Genomic DNA, 16,744 nt, shown 5'->3' with positions numbered 1-16,744 from the left:
TGCTAGTTTCATGCACACCACAGTCACCGGGTTCAAACACAAAAAAAGCTTGACCAAACACATCAAAAACCACAGCAGCAACGTAGACAAAACTTCTACTGACAAAGCCTCAGCCACTGACCCTAATGGACATGCTTATAGAGCTGTGATGCATTAACAAATCAACACAAGCTTGTTGTCAGCTGTGTGTACAGTGTGTTCTCCAGTCTATCTATCATTTTCTCTTGACCATCTCTATCTCTCTACCTCATCTCTATCTCTCTACCTTAGCTTTATCTCTCTACCTCATCTATATCTCTCTACCTCATCTCTATCTCTCTACCTCATCTCTATCTCTCTACCTCATCTCTCTATCTCTCTACCTCATCTCTATCTCTCTACCTCATCTATAACTCTCTACCTCATCTCTATCTCTCTACCTCATCTTTATCTCTCTACCTCATCTATATCTCTCTACCTCATCTCTATCTCTCTACCTCATCTCTCTATCTCTCTACCTCATCTCTATCTCTCTACCTCATCTATATCTCTCTACCTCATCTCTATCTCTCTACCTTATCTCTATCTCTCTACCTCATCTCTATCTCTCTACCTCATCTCTATCTCATCTCTCAATTCAATTCAATTCAAAGGTCTTTATTGGCATGGGAAACATATGTTTACATTGCCAAAGCAAGTGAAATAGATAATAAACAAAAGTGAAATAAACTATAAAAAATGAACAGTAAACATTACACTCACAAAAGGGAAAATAAATCAACATAAATATGGGTTGTATTTACAATGGTGTTTGTTCTTCAATGATTGCCCTTTTCTTGTGACAACAGGTCACAAATCTTGCTGCTGTGATGGCACACTGTGGTCTTTCACCCAATAGATGTGGGAGTTTATCAAAATTGGATTTGTTTTCAAATTATTTGTGGGTCTGTGTAATCTGAGGGAAATATGTGTCTCTAATATGGTCATACATTTGGCAGGAGGTTAGGAAGTGCAGCTCAGTTTCCACTTCATTTTGTGGGCAGTGTGCACATAGCCTGTCTTCTCTTGAGAGCCAGGTCTGCCTACGGCGGCCTCTCTCAATAGCAAGGCTATGCTCACTGAGTCTGTACATAGTCAAAGCTTTCCTTAATTTTTGGTCAGTCACAGTGGTCAGGTATTCTGTAACTATGTAATCTCTGTTTAGGCCCAAATAGCATTCTAGTTTGCTCCATTTTTTGTGTCAAGTAATTATCTTTTTGTTTTCTCATGATTGGGTTGGGTCTAATTGTGTTGCTGTCCTGGGGCTCTGTGGGGTTTGTTTGTGTTTGTGAACAGAGCCCCAGGACCAGCTTGCTTAGGGGACTCTTCTCCAGATTAATCTCTCTGTAGGTGATGGCTTTGTTATGGAAGGTTTGTGAATCGCTTCCTTTTAGGTGGTTGTCGAATTTAACGGCTCTTTACTGGATTTGGATAATTAGCGGGTATCGGCCTAATTCTACTATGCATGCAATATTTGATGTTTTTCTATTTGGTGTTTTTGCCTCTCTCTACCTCATCTCTATCTCTCTACCTCATCTCTATCACTCTACCTCATGTATCTCTCTCTACCTCATCTCTCTCTATCTCATCTCTCTCTCTCTCAATTCAATTCAAAGGGCTTTATTGGCATGGGAAACATGTTTACATTGCTAAACAGTAAACACTTACACTCACAAAAGTTTTAAAGGAATAGAGACGTTGTGTCTCTCTCTCTCTCTCTCTCTCTCTCTCTCTCTCTCTCTCCTCTCTCTCTCTCTCTCTCTCTCTCTCTCTCTCTCTCTCTCTCCCTCCCTGGTTTGTGTTTTCAACTTTTTCAGATTATCTCTCTTCCCACTTCATCTGGCTTGTGTTGCCTTTCTAATTCAATTCAGTTGATTTGCCCAGCCCTGGGGTTATTGGCTACTTCAGCCACATTAAAACCACGCTTTCCCCCACAAGCCAACTCAACTGCCGTGACTTTGGATACTTCATACGCTCTCTATACGGTCAACTCCACCCCCTCACCCCCCCTCCCTTTCCTTCCCTCGTTCAAGAGGGATGAACTCTGGAAGAAACCCCCACTGGGGCACTAACTCCCCCCTTCAAACTTCTCCTGCCCTTCTCCTCCCCTCCTTCCATGGTTTCTGTTCTTTCCCTGGCTCACTTTTCCTCTGATCGCTCTGTTTTTCGGTTTCTCATGATCCATAATGATTTTCCCTTATTGTATTATTGCAAGTTTACTGTTATGTCAATATCTTCCCCACTATGATCATGTACAGTTGCATTTTTTCTCTCTTTTTCTCTCTCTTTTCTCTCACTATGGACGTTTTAGTGTCAACTGAACAATAGTGAAACTTCCAAGAAAAAAGTCCCTCTTTTCATAATGCTATGGCCTCTTTTTGCCTTTTCACCTTTGCTTTGTTCATGTAAGCATTCCCCCGTGTCCCCCTCCAAACGTTTCCCTCTCTCAGTCTCAACATTTTTACCTGTCTTTCAACATGTCACACATACACACGCACATACGCGCACGCGTACACGCACGCACGCACGCACACACACACACACACACACACACACACACACACACACACACACTTCTCTGTGACACACAGCAGGGAGCGTAGCTGCACAATCTCAGCCTGCTCTGTTCTCTCCACACCTTGAGACAATTACAGCCCCACCCCCTTACCCCCTCAACCCCCCTCCCCTACAACTTCCAGCCCCAGGACTGAGGAAAGAGAGACAGAAACGAAAGAGAGAATGCAGACAGGAAAAAGGCAGCCCAATCCCCCTCACTGTTTCTTTCTTTCTTTGTCTCTTTCTTTCTCTCTCTCCAACTATTTTTCTAACACATACACTCACACTCACATGCACATGCATGCACACACGCGCGAACATACACACACATAGTACACACACAGTCACATTCCAGCTCTTCACAGGGCATTTCAGAATCTGGTTCCTCAGCTATTCTTCCTGTCATCATCTCTGAGACAAACACACACAGGCCAGAACAATGGGCTCTCTCTGTCTTTCATAACACCAGCACTAACAGTATGGGCACAAATCACAATGTTTTCATCAATAAGGCTGCAGTCACAATTATGGTCACATTTAAGGCGCTAGGGAACCTTTGGCTGCAGTTTGTGTGGTATTTGCCTGTGTTGGAATGTGCAGCATTTGCTCATAAGTCCAAGCCTGCATATCAGACTGTGGATCATTCTAAATGAGAAAGCTTATAGTAATCTTGACATTGGAGCAAGAAATAACACAGTCTGAGGATGATGAACAAAGCCAGGAAGAGCTTTGGATCAGGAAGAGATCCATGAAGTCCTACAAGTTTAGTGCCTATACATGACGTACACAAAATACTTTTTTAAAACTATTATGATAATTAGGTATCTTGATTGTCGGGATTCTCTGCTCGTGAAATGCTTTGGCGCGTCGGCCAGACATGGCAAATTGGAGAGCCTATGCGACGCTCTCCTCCTCGGACAGCAACCACCCAGTGAGCTCCATTGGACCACCTCGCTCTCAAGACCATGCCTTTATTTATGCGGAAGATTTTCATTGGTTTAGGTTTGTGTCCATCTCTTGTCAAAGGGAACTTAATCTTCATCTGTCATCATGTGGAGTCACCCGAAATCCCCACAGCTCCATCTGTGCATTTGTTTAGACTTTAAAAAAAGAATACAAAGAACAATTTGTGTTTTCTTCTGAGGGAATGGACTCATTCTCTGATTTAAGTGTATTTTGTCTTGTTGTGCACCCTGTTCTGATGAAGTTTGGGGCAGAATAAAAAGGGTTGAAACATTTTTCAACCAGAATTGAATTAACTTCCCCACATTATACACAATTATCTTTCTCCACAAACACATTCCATCTCCCTCTCTTGATCACACACACACACACACACACACACACTCACACACACACACACACACACACACACTCACACACACACACACACACACACACACACACACAGGCCTCTCTGCTGGTTGAGAGCTGGGACCAGACCCAAAATTCCAACCGATTTTGTATAAATAAATAATTAGACACAATGTGCTGTTTGTTTTGGGCCCCTGCAGCACCACAGTAACCTTTACTTTTAGGCCATTCTCGTTATTTTTTCATCAAAATGTGGCATTCATTTGAAACGCTCCATTTTCCATCTCATCTCTGACTGCTTCTGACCAGGCCGCCTATAACAGGCAGAATTCCTCCAAGATCCGCAGGCTTATAGGACAGCAGAACGTGTTTGTGAGTGTGCAGGGCCGTAGCTACATAATGAGGACATACAGTGGGGAAAAAATGTATTTAGTCAGCCACCAATTGTGCAAGTTCTCCCACGTAAAAAGATGAGAGAGGCCTGTAATTTTCATCATAGGTACACGTCAACTATGACAGACAAATTGAGGAAAAAAATCCAGAAAATCACATTGTAGGATTTTTAATGAATTTATTTGCAAATTATGGTGGAAAATAAGTATTTGGTCACCTACAAACAAGCAAGATTTCTGGCTCTCACAGACCTGTAACTTCTTCTTTAAGAGGCTCCCCTGTCCTCCACTCGTTACCTGTATTAATGGCACCTGTTTGAACTTGTTATCAGTATAAAAGACACCTGTCCACAACCTCAAACAGTCACACTCCAAACTCCACTATGGCCAAGACCAAAGAGCTGTCAAAGGACACCAGAAACAAAATTGTAGACCTGCACCAGGCTGCGAAGACTGAATCTGCAATAGGTAAGCAGCTTGGTTTGAAGAAATCAACTGTGGGAGCAATTATTAGGAAATGGAAGACATACAAGACCACTGATAATCTCCCTCGATCTGGGGCTCCACGCAAGATCTCACCCCGTGGGGTCAAAATGATCACAAGAACGGTGAGCAAAAATCCCAGAACCACACGGGGGGACCTAGTGAATGACCTGCAGAGAGCTGGGACCAAAGTAACAAAGCCTACCATCAGTAACACACTACGCCGCCAGGGACTCAAATCCTGCAGTGCCAGACATGTCCCCCTGCTTAAGCCAGTACATGTCCAGGCCCGTCTGAAGTTTGCTAGAGTGCATTTGGATGATCCAGAAGAGGATTGGGAGAATGTCATATGGTCAGATGAACCCAAAATATAACTTTTTGGTAAAAACTAAACTCGTCGTGTTTGGAGGACAAAGAATGCTGAGTTGCATCCAAAGAACACCATACCTACTGTGAAGCATGGGGGTGGAAACATCATGCTTTGGGGCTGTTTTTCTGCAAAGGGACCAGGACGACTGATCTGTGTAAAGGAAAGAATGAATGGGGCCATGTATCGTGAGATTTTGAGTGAAAATCTCCTTCCATCAGCAAGGGCATTGAAGATGAAACGTGGCTGGGTCTTTCAGCATGACAATGATCCCAAACACACCGCCCGGGCAACGAAGGAGTGGCTTCGTAAGAAGCATTTCAAGGTCCTGGAGTGGCCTAGCCAGTCTCCAGATCTCAACCCCATAGAAAATCTTTGGAGGGAGTTGAAAGTCCGTGTTGCCCAGCGACAGCCCCAAAACATCACTGCTCTAGAGGAGATCTGCATGGAGGAATGGGCCAAAATACCAGCAACAGTGTGTGAAAACCTTGTGAAGACTTACAGAAAACGTTTGACCTGTGTCATTGCCAACAAAGGGTATATAACAAAGTATTGAGAAACTTTTGTTATTGACCAAATACTTATTTTCCACCATAATTTGCAAATAAATTCATAAGAAATCCTACAATGTGATTTTCTGGATTTTTTTCCTAATTCTGTCTGTCATAGTTGACGTGTACCTATGATGAAAAGTACAGGCCTCTCTCATCTTTTTAAGTGGGAGAACTTGCACAATTGGTGGCTGACTAAATACTTTTTTCCCCCACTGTAGAATTGTTTCAAATATTTGTAAAAAAAAAATATTAGGAACTCCATCATGGTCTCAACTTGCTGTTAGTAGAATACACGACTTGCAATTTCGAAACTTGGTTGTGCATCAGCAGTTTTCCTCTTGTATAGTATGAAAATGTATGCACTCACTAACTGTAAGTCGCTCTGGATAAGAGCGTCTGCTAAATGACTAAAATGTAAATGTACATTTTAGTCATTTAGCAGACGCTCTTATCCAGAGCGACTTACAGTTAGTGATTACATTTTTTTTTTATACTGGCCCCCCGTGGGAATCGAACCCACAACCCTGGCGTTGCAAACGCCATGCTCTATCAACTGAGCTACATCCCTGCCGGCCATTCCCTCCCCTACCCTGGACGACGCTGGGCCAATTGTGCACCGCCCATGAGTCTCCCGGTCGCGGCCGGCTGCGACAGAGCCTGTATTCAAACCAGGATCTCTAGTGGCACAGTTAGCACTGCGATGCAGTGCCTTAGACCACTGCGCCAATCAGGAGAGATGTAAAATGTTATATGCCACTCACTGACAGTCACTCAGTTAGCCCATGTCAGTAAAACAATTTTAGATTGCTAAATTAGTCTAGTTAGTCTAGCCAGCTTTTTAAACTAGTTCGGAAGAGTTCGTGCATATATTATGAAAGGGGGGGGGGGGGGGGGGGGGGGGGGGTAGTTCTACTAAGCTACTATATGGAATTGTTTTAAGAACGTCATACCAAGGATAATTTTGCTATTTGATTTGGAATTTTAAGACCCCTTGAAGGATCAAAAAAATATATGTGGAAATTATTTGTTGAATAACTATTTTTGGTCTTACTGCTATTAGCCCATACAAACGGATTGAATAACAGATAGTCCCCCCAAAAAATCAATAGGAAGTTTGTTCTGAAGTGTCTGGAAAGAAAATATTGGTAATGCTATCCTGTGTGAGAAACATAGTGCTTAGTGATGTTAGTGACATAAAGGTGATAATTTATTGACCTTTACACAAACAGCATATTTCTGATCACATTTGTTTTCACTCTTGAATTCCATATTACTGACAGGCTTAGGTATGCTGTATAATTTGATTGACCTCTATTGAGGATACATTAGATCTGCGTACAGCTCAAATTCTCCACACATTTAAAGTATAGTAGGCCTACAAGTGTGCTGCATATGAGCTGTTTGCAAAGGACTATGCTGGTTGTAAACGTTAACATGCTTTTCAGTTGTAAACTAAATGGTTATTTTAGATTTCCCAACCAGATAACGTTGTGGGTTAGGATTCTGGGTCCAGATTCACAAAACCTTCTTAAGAAGACATTTCTTCTTAACTGCCATGTTTTCCTTAACTATAGACTTAAGAAGAAAGTTAAGAAAAGTTGCTATTCCTCAAAAAGGTTCTTGGAATTTTTCTTGCGCTATTTCTTATGTTTCTCCTTAAGCAAAAAGTTAAGAAGAAATTAGATTCTTGAAAATAAAGTTATTGGAAATGTTCTTAATTCCAAGATAGCTAAACCCTTGTCTTAAATTCAGGGCAGTGAGAGAAAAGGCTCATAAAAGCAATTGAACATGTTTAATTCACACACAAACTTCATCTAAAAGTTTCAGTATTGATTATTTTAAACCCAAGAACATGTTTTAGAACCATAATCTCAGTAAGAAATATGCTAACATGATTGCCATTGCTAGCTAGATAGCTAGCTAAAACGGTGTCCTAGCAACAAATATCTTAAGTTGATTTGTAAGAACATATTTGAGAAGTTCGTAAGAAAATCATTACATCTTAAGATATGTGGTCCTCTGTAGCTCAGCTGGTAGAGCACGGCGCTTGTAACGCCAAGGTAGTGGGTTCGATCCCCGGGACCACCCATACACAAAAATGTATGCACGCATGACTGTAAGTCGCTAAATGGCATATTATTATATTGTTGAGGAATTGAACTTACAAACTATCTTATGAACTTCCTATTTTTTTCTTAAGAGGCTTCTTAAGTTTTTGCATAAGAAGTGTTTTGTGAATCTGGACCCAGGTCTGTTTGGTGCACATGTTTAAGTCACAAACTATGGATCCATATTCAAGACAAAGAGAGACGAAATGGACAGCCATCCTGTAGTTGATCAAAGTTTCAAAGGAAAGCCAATTTAAATATCCCTTATGGTACAGACACCGAGAAATATGACTGACGATAGGTACAATATGAGGCCGTTCCTTCTGTTGCTAGAACAAAAGACGCCCCTGCTGTGTACCAACCTGGTACTGACAAACCTGCCGTTTCTACTTGTAGAATAGCAATGCTCGTCAGTGGCCGAGAACTTGACTTTGAGCCAGTCAGAGAGCACAAACCTCCACATGGGGGAGCCGACAGAAATCCACCCCATTTTTACAGAATTGTTCTAACTAAAACAATAAAGCTGCATAATACATCTCTTTTTTTCTAGAGCAAGTCTTTACATCTTTTACATCTAGTTAAGGAGTTTTGTGCTTGAAGAACAATTTTTTCAGTTTGATAATGGGCACCTGCTCAAGCGTTAGCTTGCTAACTGAGCCAGGCAGTCACACACACTTCATATGAAATAAATAATTTAATTCACTCTCCATTATCCCATACTGCCAGTGCCAGTTCACTTGCTAGCTAATGTTAGCTAAACGGTTAGCATCGCCATTTAGCACAACATAGATAGCTGTCGAGAGTTGTTAGAGAAGCTAACTAACAGGCAGCTGCTTAATTAAAAAACAAATATATTGTGATTTGATTATAATGCTGCTAGTTATCTAGTTAGGCCATCTGATTAGTATCAACAAGGGCTTCCTACAAATTCTAGCTAGCTAGCAACAACATTAGCACAGCAGGCACAAGCCAAACAAGCTACTGCCACCTTGTGGCCTTGAGAATTTAAACAAAGCAAATTGGAGGTAAAGCTGTTCTATGTGAACAACAAAAAGTTAACTGCTGACACTCTGGGCAGAGGTGCTAAGAACAGTTGAAGTCGGAAGTTTACATACACCTTAGCCAAATACATTTAAACTCAGTTTTTCACAATTCCTGACATTTAATCCTAGTAAAAATTGCCAGTCTTAGGTCAGTTAGGATCACCACTTCATTTTAAGAATGTGAAATGTCAGAATAATAGTAGACAGAATTATTTATTTCAGCTTGTATTTCTTTCATCACATTCCCAGTGGGTCAGAGGTTTACATACACTCAATTAGTATTTGGTAGCATTGCCTTTATATTGTTTAACTTGGGTCAAACGTTTCAGGTAGCCTTCCACAAGCTTCCCACAATAAGTTGGGTGAATTTTGGCCCATTCCTCCTGACAGAGCTGGTGTAACTGAGTCAGGTTTGTAGGTCTCCTTGCTCGCACACGCTTTTTCAGTTCTGCCCACAAATGTTCTATATGATTGAGGTCAGGGCTTTGTGATGGCCACTCCAATACCTTGACTTTGTTGTCCTTAAGCCATTTTGCCACAACTTTGGAAGTATGCTTGGGGTCATTGTCCATTTGGAAGAGCCATTTGCGACCAAGCTTTAACTTCCTGACTGATGTCTTGAGATGTTGCTTCAATATATCCACATCATTTTCCTTCCTCATGATAACATCTATTTTGTGAAGTGCACCAGTCCCTCCTGCAGCAAAGCACCCCCACAGCATGATGTTGCCACCCCCGTGCGTCACGGTTGGGATGGTGTTCTTCGACTTGCAAGCAACCCCCTTTTTCCTCCAAACATAACGATGGTAATTATGGTCAAACAGTTATATTTTTGTTTCATCAGACCAGAGGACATTTCTCCAAAAAGTATGATCTTTGTCCCCATGTGCAGTTGCAAACCGTAGTCTGGCTTTTTTATGCCGGTTTTGGAGCAGTGGCTTCTTCCTTGCTGAGCGGCCTTTCAGGTTATGTCGATATAGGACTCGTTTTACTATGGATATAGATACTTTTGTACCTGTTTCCTCCAGCATCTTCACAAGGTCCTTTGCTGTTGTTCTGGGATTGATTTGCACTTTGCACACCAAAGTACGTTCATCTCTAGGAGAACGCGTCTCCTTCCTGAGCGGTATGACGGCTGCGTGGTCCCATGGTGTTTATACTTGAGTACTATTGTTTGTACAGATGAACGTGGTAACTTCAGGCGTTTGGAAATTGCTCCCAAGGATGAACCAGACCTGTGGAGGTCTACATTTTCCAAGCTATTTAAAGGCACAGTCAACTTAGTGTATGTAAACTTCTGACCCACTGGAATTGTGATACAGTGAATTATAAGTGAAATAATCTGTCTGTAAACAATTATTGGAAAGATGACTTGTGACATGCTCAAAGTAGATGTCCTAACCGACTTGCCAAAACTATAGTTTGTTAACAATACATTTGTGGAGTGGTTGAAAAACGAGTTTTAATGACTCCAACCAAGTGTATGTAAACTTCCGACTTCAACTGTACCTATCGGCAGTCAGATTTCTCGGTGTGTCTACCTTTAGAATCCTCCGAAATGTTCAGGGTAAGAGATAAATATAAATGCAATTGAATTAAAATTACACTAAAAAATATCTGGCTCAACAAAAACAAGTCTATTCATAGCTTCCAAGTGGACACTAAACTAAAATATGCATATTTCTTTAGGCTGCATATCACAAATACCAAATGCCTTAATGCCGTATCATGACTGAACCCCAAACCAATCCCCAACATCTGGCTGATCCAGGGCTCACTTGACTCCACTATGAGTCTTTGTATTTTTCTGAGGCTATAATTTCAAATGACATTTTACCAACGTATCCTAACTGAAAAAGCGTCTTTAAACCCTTAAACAAAAATAAGCAGCCAGGACTTCCTCTTGACTCCAAATATATGTACACATGACACCAGCTCAGTGGAGTGTGACCACAGCTAGGCCTATTGTCTCTGACTGACCAGGGAAGCTTTAACTCTGCCTCAACTCCTTATCTCTCCCTCTCTCTCTCTCTCTCTCTCTCTCTCTCTCTCTCTCTCTCTCTCTCTCTCTCTCTCTCTCTCTCTCTCTCTCTCTCTCTCTCAATTCAATTCAATTCAATTTAAGGGCTTTATTGGCATGGGAAACGTGTGTTAACATTGCCAAAGCAAGTGAAGTAGATAGTAAACAAAAGTGAAATAAACAATAAATATTAACAGTAAACATTACACTCAGAAGTTTCAAAAGAATAAAGACATTTCAAATGTCATATTATGTATATATACAGTGTTGTAACAATGTGCAACTCTCTCTCTCTCTCTCTCTCTCTCTCTCTCTCTCTCTCTCTCTCTCTCTCTCTCTCTCTCTCTCTCTCTATATATATATATATATATATATATATATATATATATATATATATACCTGTTTCTCCCTCTATCTCCCCCTCCTATCTCTCTCTCTGTTTTTCTCTCCCTCTATCTCTCTCTCCCCCCTCTCTCCCTCTCCCTCCCTCCCTCCCTCTCTCTGAGGGGCAGGGCTGAGATGTTATCAGGTATTAAGTGGTGCTAATGGACTCCCTACCGTTTGGTCTGAAGACTCCATATAATGGCAGAGATCAACAGATAACAGCCACTGTGGCCAGATGAGTTGATAATCTCCCTGGTAGATCAGGACACACACGCACACACACAACAATACTACAATTCTTCCCTACTAACCCAATCCGACAGCGACAGTGAGCTACAAAAGTATTGGGACGGTGACACATTGTTGGTTGTTTTGGCTCTGTACTCCAGCACTTTGGATTTGAAATGATACAATGACTATAATCATATGATATAATCATTGCCTGCTAGGAATATGGGACTAAATACTAAACTTTTGACTACTTTAATACACATATAAGTGAATTTATCCAAATACTTTTGGTCCCCTAAAATGCTATGTATAAAAAGAGCTTTAATTCCTAAACAGTTCACCCTATATGGATGACAATACCCTCAAATTAAAGCTGACAGTCTGCACTTTAACCTCATAGTCATTGTATCATTTCAAATCCAAAGTGCTGGAGTATGGAGCCAAAAGAACAACAAAACATTTGTCACTGTCCCAATACTTTTGGAGTTCACTGTATCTCTCTGACTGACACTGTGCTCAACAGGTATTTCTAATCTTGATGCCAGAATAGCATGTACTGCACCGACATGTCTGTGTCTGTGTCTGTGTGTGTGTGTGTGTGTGTGTGTGTGTGTGCGCTCGTGCCCGTGTGTGTTCTCCTGTTGTTTAGTGTCTGTGTGTGTGTGTCTGTCAGAGTGTGTGCATGTGTGTGTGTGCTCGCCTACCAGTGTGTGTGTGAGTATGTGTTCTCCAGGCAGGATGTGTTGTCAGATTCCTCCCCAGCCCTGGCTCAACCAGAGGGTTTAGTAGGGAGTCTTCTCTACTGCTCTCTGCCTCTTCCTCAAATCCCTATAGGATTAATTGAGCAGAGGGAGAGAGGGACAGAGGGAGGGAGGGAGGGAGGGGAGGGAGGGAGGAATGATTGACATGTGAAAGCCTGGCAAGGAGACAAGACATGTTTGGACATGGAGGACAGGGAGAGCAGAGGGGGAATCATACGTTTTTGTTTTACAAGTCTTTTACAGTTTTTATAACCACTACACTGAATTGGAAGGCTGGTTACTTACTGTAAGTCATTTTGGATCAAAGTGTATGCTCAATGGCCAGATCATTGTTAGCATTAATGTAGTACTATTCAATTCTTATACTCTATTAGGAGTTTTTCCTGACCATCCGACCTGACCAAGAAAAACCCTAGGCACTATTATAAAATTGTATTAACTTAACTCAATAGTTTCAAGTTCTACTAGTTAGTGGTCCTCTGTAGCTCAGCTGGTAGAGCACGGCGCTTGTAACGGCAAGGTAGTGGGTTCGATCCCCGGGACCACCCATACACACAAAAAAAAAAAAAATGTATGCACGCATGACTGTAAGTCGCTTTGGATAAAAGCGTCTGCTAAATAGCATATTATTATTTAGTATTTAAGTAGTGTCAACAATGATGATTTGTTGAACAAACTCAAAATACTCAAATGTTTAAGCTTTCAAACTCAAACCGTTCAAGGCAATTGGTTTCCTCAAAACATTTGAGTTAACGGAACTCATTATTCCAACTTACTATTACATTATTTAGCAGACGCTCTTATCCAGAGCGACTTACAGTTAGTGAGTGCATACATTATTATTATTTATTTTTTCATACTGGCCCCCCGTGGGAATCGAACCCACAACCTTGGCATTGCAAACGCCATGCTCTACCAACTGAGCTACATCCCTGCCGGCCATTCCCTCCCCTACCCTGGACGACGCTGGGCCAATGGGTCTCCCGGTCGGCTACGACAGAGCCTGGATTCGAACCAGGATCTCTAATGGCACAGCGTGCACTGCAATGCAGTGCCTTAGACCTCTGCACCACTCGGGAGTTTACTTACTAACTTTGTCCAATGAAATGTACTAGTGTTCAATTTTTATTTGTTCTCTCCAGCAGTACCTCAGCATCCATCTGTCATTGATCTGTTCCTCTCCAGTCTTCACTCCTGCAGTATTGACACCTATGTGTTTCATGTGGTTATAGTCAGAGCCAGGGCACTAATAACAGAGCAAGCTGCTCACACTGCTCTCAGTCTCTACATGTCTGCTGGAGAAGAACAGGGGCAAGGACATTACTGTACTGTATATTGGGACTGCTGGATGTGTGTGTGTGTGTGTGTCAGACTTCAGTCTCCTTCCAAAATCAATTTCAACATGCTTAAAAGAGATAATAGTATTTCAAATGATTCCCCCATGCTTTCTCCCTCACTCATCCCTCTACTTTTTCAACACACTATCACAGTTTATTGTGAAATAGACACAAATTACTTAATTCAAAATTCGTGACAGGCACACAAAAAAGTTTAATCACAACGCATTTTGTGTGTATTGCATGATTTTCTTTCTTCGTAACGCATTCATGTACATTTCACAGTTTTTCCAATAAGCATTTAGTGTCTATTTTATGATAATCTGTGATACTGGGTTGACTTTCTACCCTTGCCTTACCTCGCTCTCAATTCAATTCAATTCAATTTAAGGGCTTTATTGGCATGGGAAACATATGTTTACATTGCCAAAGCAAGTGAAATAGATAATAAACAAAAGTGAAATTGTCACGACTTCTTCCGAAGCTGCCTCCTCTCCTTGTTCGGGCAGGCTTCGGCATTCGTCATCACCGGCCTTCTAGCCACTGCCGCTCCTCTTTTCATCATTCCATTTGTTTTGTCTTGTTTTTCACACACACCTGGTTCATATCCCCTCATCAGTCTCTGTATAAGTATTCCCTCTTCTCCCCATGTCTTTGTGTGTTATTGTTTCCATGTGGAGGTGTCGCTAGCTCGGTTGAGCATTCATGTTACTTTTGTCGCCGGGATATTCACCCGTGTGTTTTGTTTTCCCAGTGTGCATTGAAGCCGCACTGTATTTGGTTTTCGCTTTGCTCTCAACTGCTGCATTGGACGAATAAACCATATTCTGTGATTCACACCTCCTGCGCCTGACTCCGTCCTCATCACCCGCTACAGAATAACACACCCAACAGAATAGTGTCAGCAGGAGCGGGGAATATGCCTGAAGTCTTTGAGCGGATCCGGGAGCATTCCAATATGTTAGTCAGCTTGGGTGAAGCGATGGATCGAGTTCTCCAGGCCGTCCAGCGCCTGGAGAGGAGAGGAACCGACCCTGCGGAACCAGCTGAGCGACCGGATCCAGCCACCCACACACCAGCACCCAGTGGTATTAACCTGTCTCGACCGAGGGAATACGACGGGACAGCTGCCCTCTGCCAGGGTTTCCTCCTGCAGCTGGACCTCTATTTCAACACCATCAGCCCTGCTCCATTGGATTGGGAGAAGGTGTCCGCCCTCGTCTCCTGCCTCTCAGGGAAAGCCCTGGAGTGGGACAACGCAGTCTGGAGTGAAGGAGGAGACGCGTTGGACAACTACGGAGAGTTCGCTCGCCTCTTCCGGGCAGTCTTTGATCATCCCCCCGAAGGAAGAGAGGTGGGCGAGCATCTGTTCCATCTGAGGCAGGGGACAAGGACTGCGCAAGACTTTGCCCTGGAGTTTAGAACTCTAGCGGCTGGGTCCGGGTGGAACGAGCAGTCCCTCATCGACCATTTCCGATGCAGCCTGCATGAGGACGTCCGAAGGGAGCTAGCCTGCCGGGATACCACTCTGACCTTCAACCAACTGGTGGAGATGGCCATCCGGTTGGACAACCTGCTGGCTTCGAGAGGACGTCCTGGAAGGGGCCTGCCCATTTCACTCCCCCCCCTCACCCCGGCTCACGTTCCGATGGAGCTGGGTGGTGCAGCGTTCCGGAGAATGGAGGAGGACAGATCCAGTGTCACTCTTGTGGCAAGAGAGGACATTCTGCTGCAATATGTCGTCAGAGTTCTTCTGGTTCTGGAGGCGGCAGGCAGGGCACTCTCGCGTGACCCCTGATTACACGGTAGGTTCCCAGTGTAAGGCACTGGTAGATTCAGGTGCAGCTGGGAACTTTATGGACAGGTCTTTAGCTCTTAGTCTACGTATTACATTGGTTCCCCTGTCCATTCCATTGTCCATCAAAGCACTTGACAATCGACCATTAGGGTCAGGTTTTGTGTTGGGCCTTCCCTGGCTAGCACTACACGACCCCACCCTTTCATGGCTGCAGAGGGTTTTCACGGGTGGTCGCGAGAGTGTCAGGGTAGGTGTCTAGCTGTTTCCGTTGGTGCAACCACGGTGGAAAGTCCAGACACTGCCTCCACCGTGTGCATTCCCCCCGAATACCTCGACTTGGCGCAAGCTTTTTCCAAAATGCAGGCAACCAAATTACCACCCCATCGGGCGCGGGATTGCGCGATAAAACTCCGGTTAGACGCTGTGCCATCCATCTTCCTCTTGATCACATTCCAGAAGTTTTCAATGGGGTTCAGGTCTGGAGATTGGGCTGGCCATGACAGGGTCTTGATCTGGTAGTCCTCCATCCACACCTTGATTGACCTGGCTGTGTGGCATGGCACATTGTCCTGCTGGAAAAAACAATCCTCAGAGTTGGGGAACAATGTCAGAGCAAAAGGAAGCACGTTTTCTTCTAGGACAACCTTGTACGTGGCTTGATTCATGCGTACTTCACAAAGACAAATCTGCCCGTTTCCAGCCTTGCTGAAGCACCCCCAGATCATCACAGATCCTCCACCAAATTTCACAGTGGGTGCGAGACACTGTGGCTTGTAGGCCTCTCCAGGTCTCTGTCTAACCATTAGATGACCAGGTGTTGGGCAAAGCTGAAAATTGGACTCATCAGAGAAGATGACCTTACTCCAGTCCTCTACGGTCCAATCCTTACGGTCTTTTGCAAACCTCAGCCTGGCACTTCTTTGCTTCTCATTGATGAAGGGCTTTTTTCTAGCTTTGCACGACTTCAGCCCTGCCCCTAGGAGCCTGTTTCGAACCGTCCTCGTCGTGCACTTCACCCCAGCTGCCGTTTGCCATTCTTTTTGTAGGTCACTTGATGTCATCCTACAGTTGTTGAGTGACTGTGGGAAGAAATGTGTGTGTTTTTTGCCAATTTTAACCGCACACTTGTTGTTTGTGTACATGGATTTTATAATGTTGTATGTTTCCCCAACACCACTTTCCATCAATTTGTATAGCAGACCCTCATGCCAAATTGAGTCAAAAACTTTTATGAAATCAACAAAGCATGAGAAGACTTTGCCTTTGTTTTGGTTTGTTTGTTTGTCAATTAGGGTGCATGGTGAATACGTGGTCTGTCGTACGGTAATTTGGTAAAAAGCCAATTTGACATTTGCTCAGTACATTGTTTTCACTGAGG

Source organism: Coregonus lavaretus (assembly GCF_964263955.1).
Source record: "Coregonus lavaretus genome assembly, chromosome: 12".
Taxonomy (NCBI): Eukaryota; Metazoa; Chordata; class Actinopteri; order Salmoniformes; family Salmonidae; genus Coregonus; species Coregonus lavaretus.
This window is presented reverse-complemented; position numbering follows the sequence as displayed.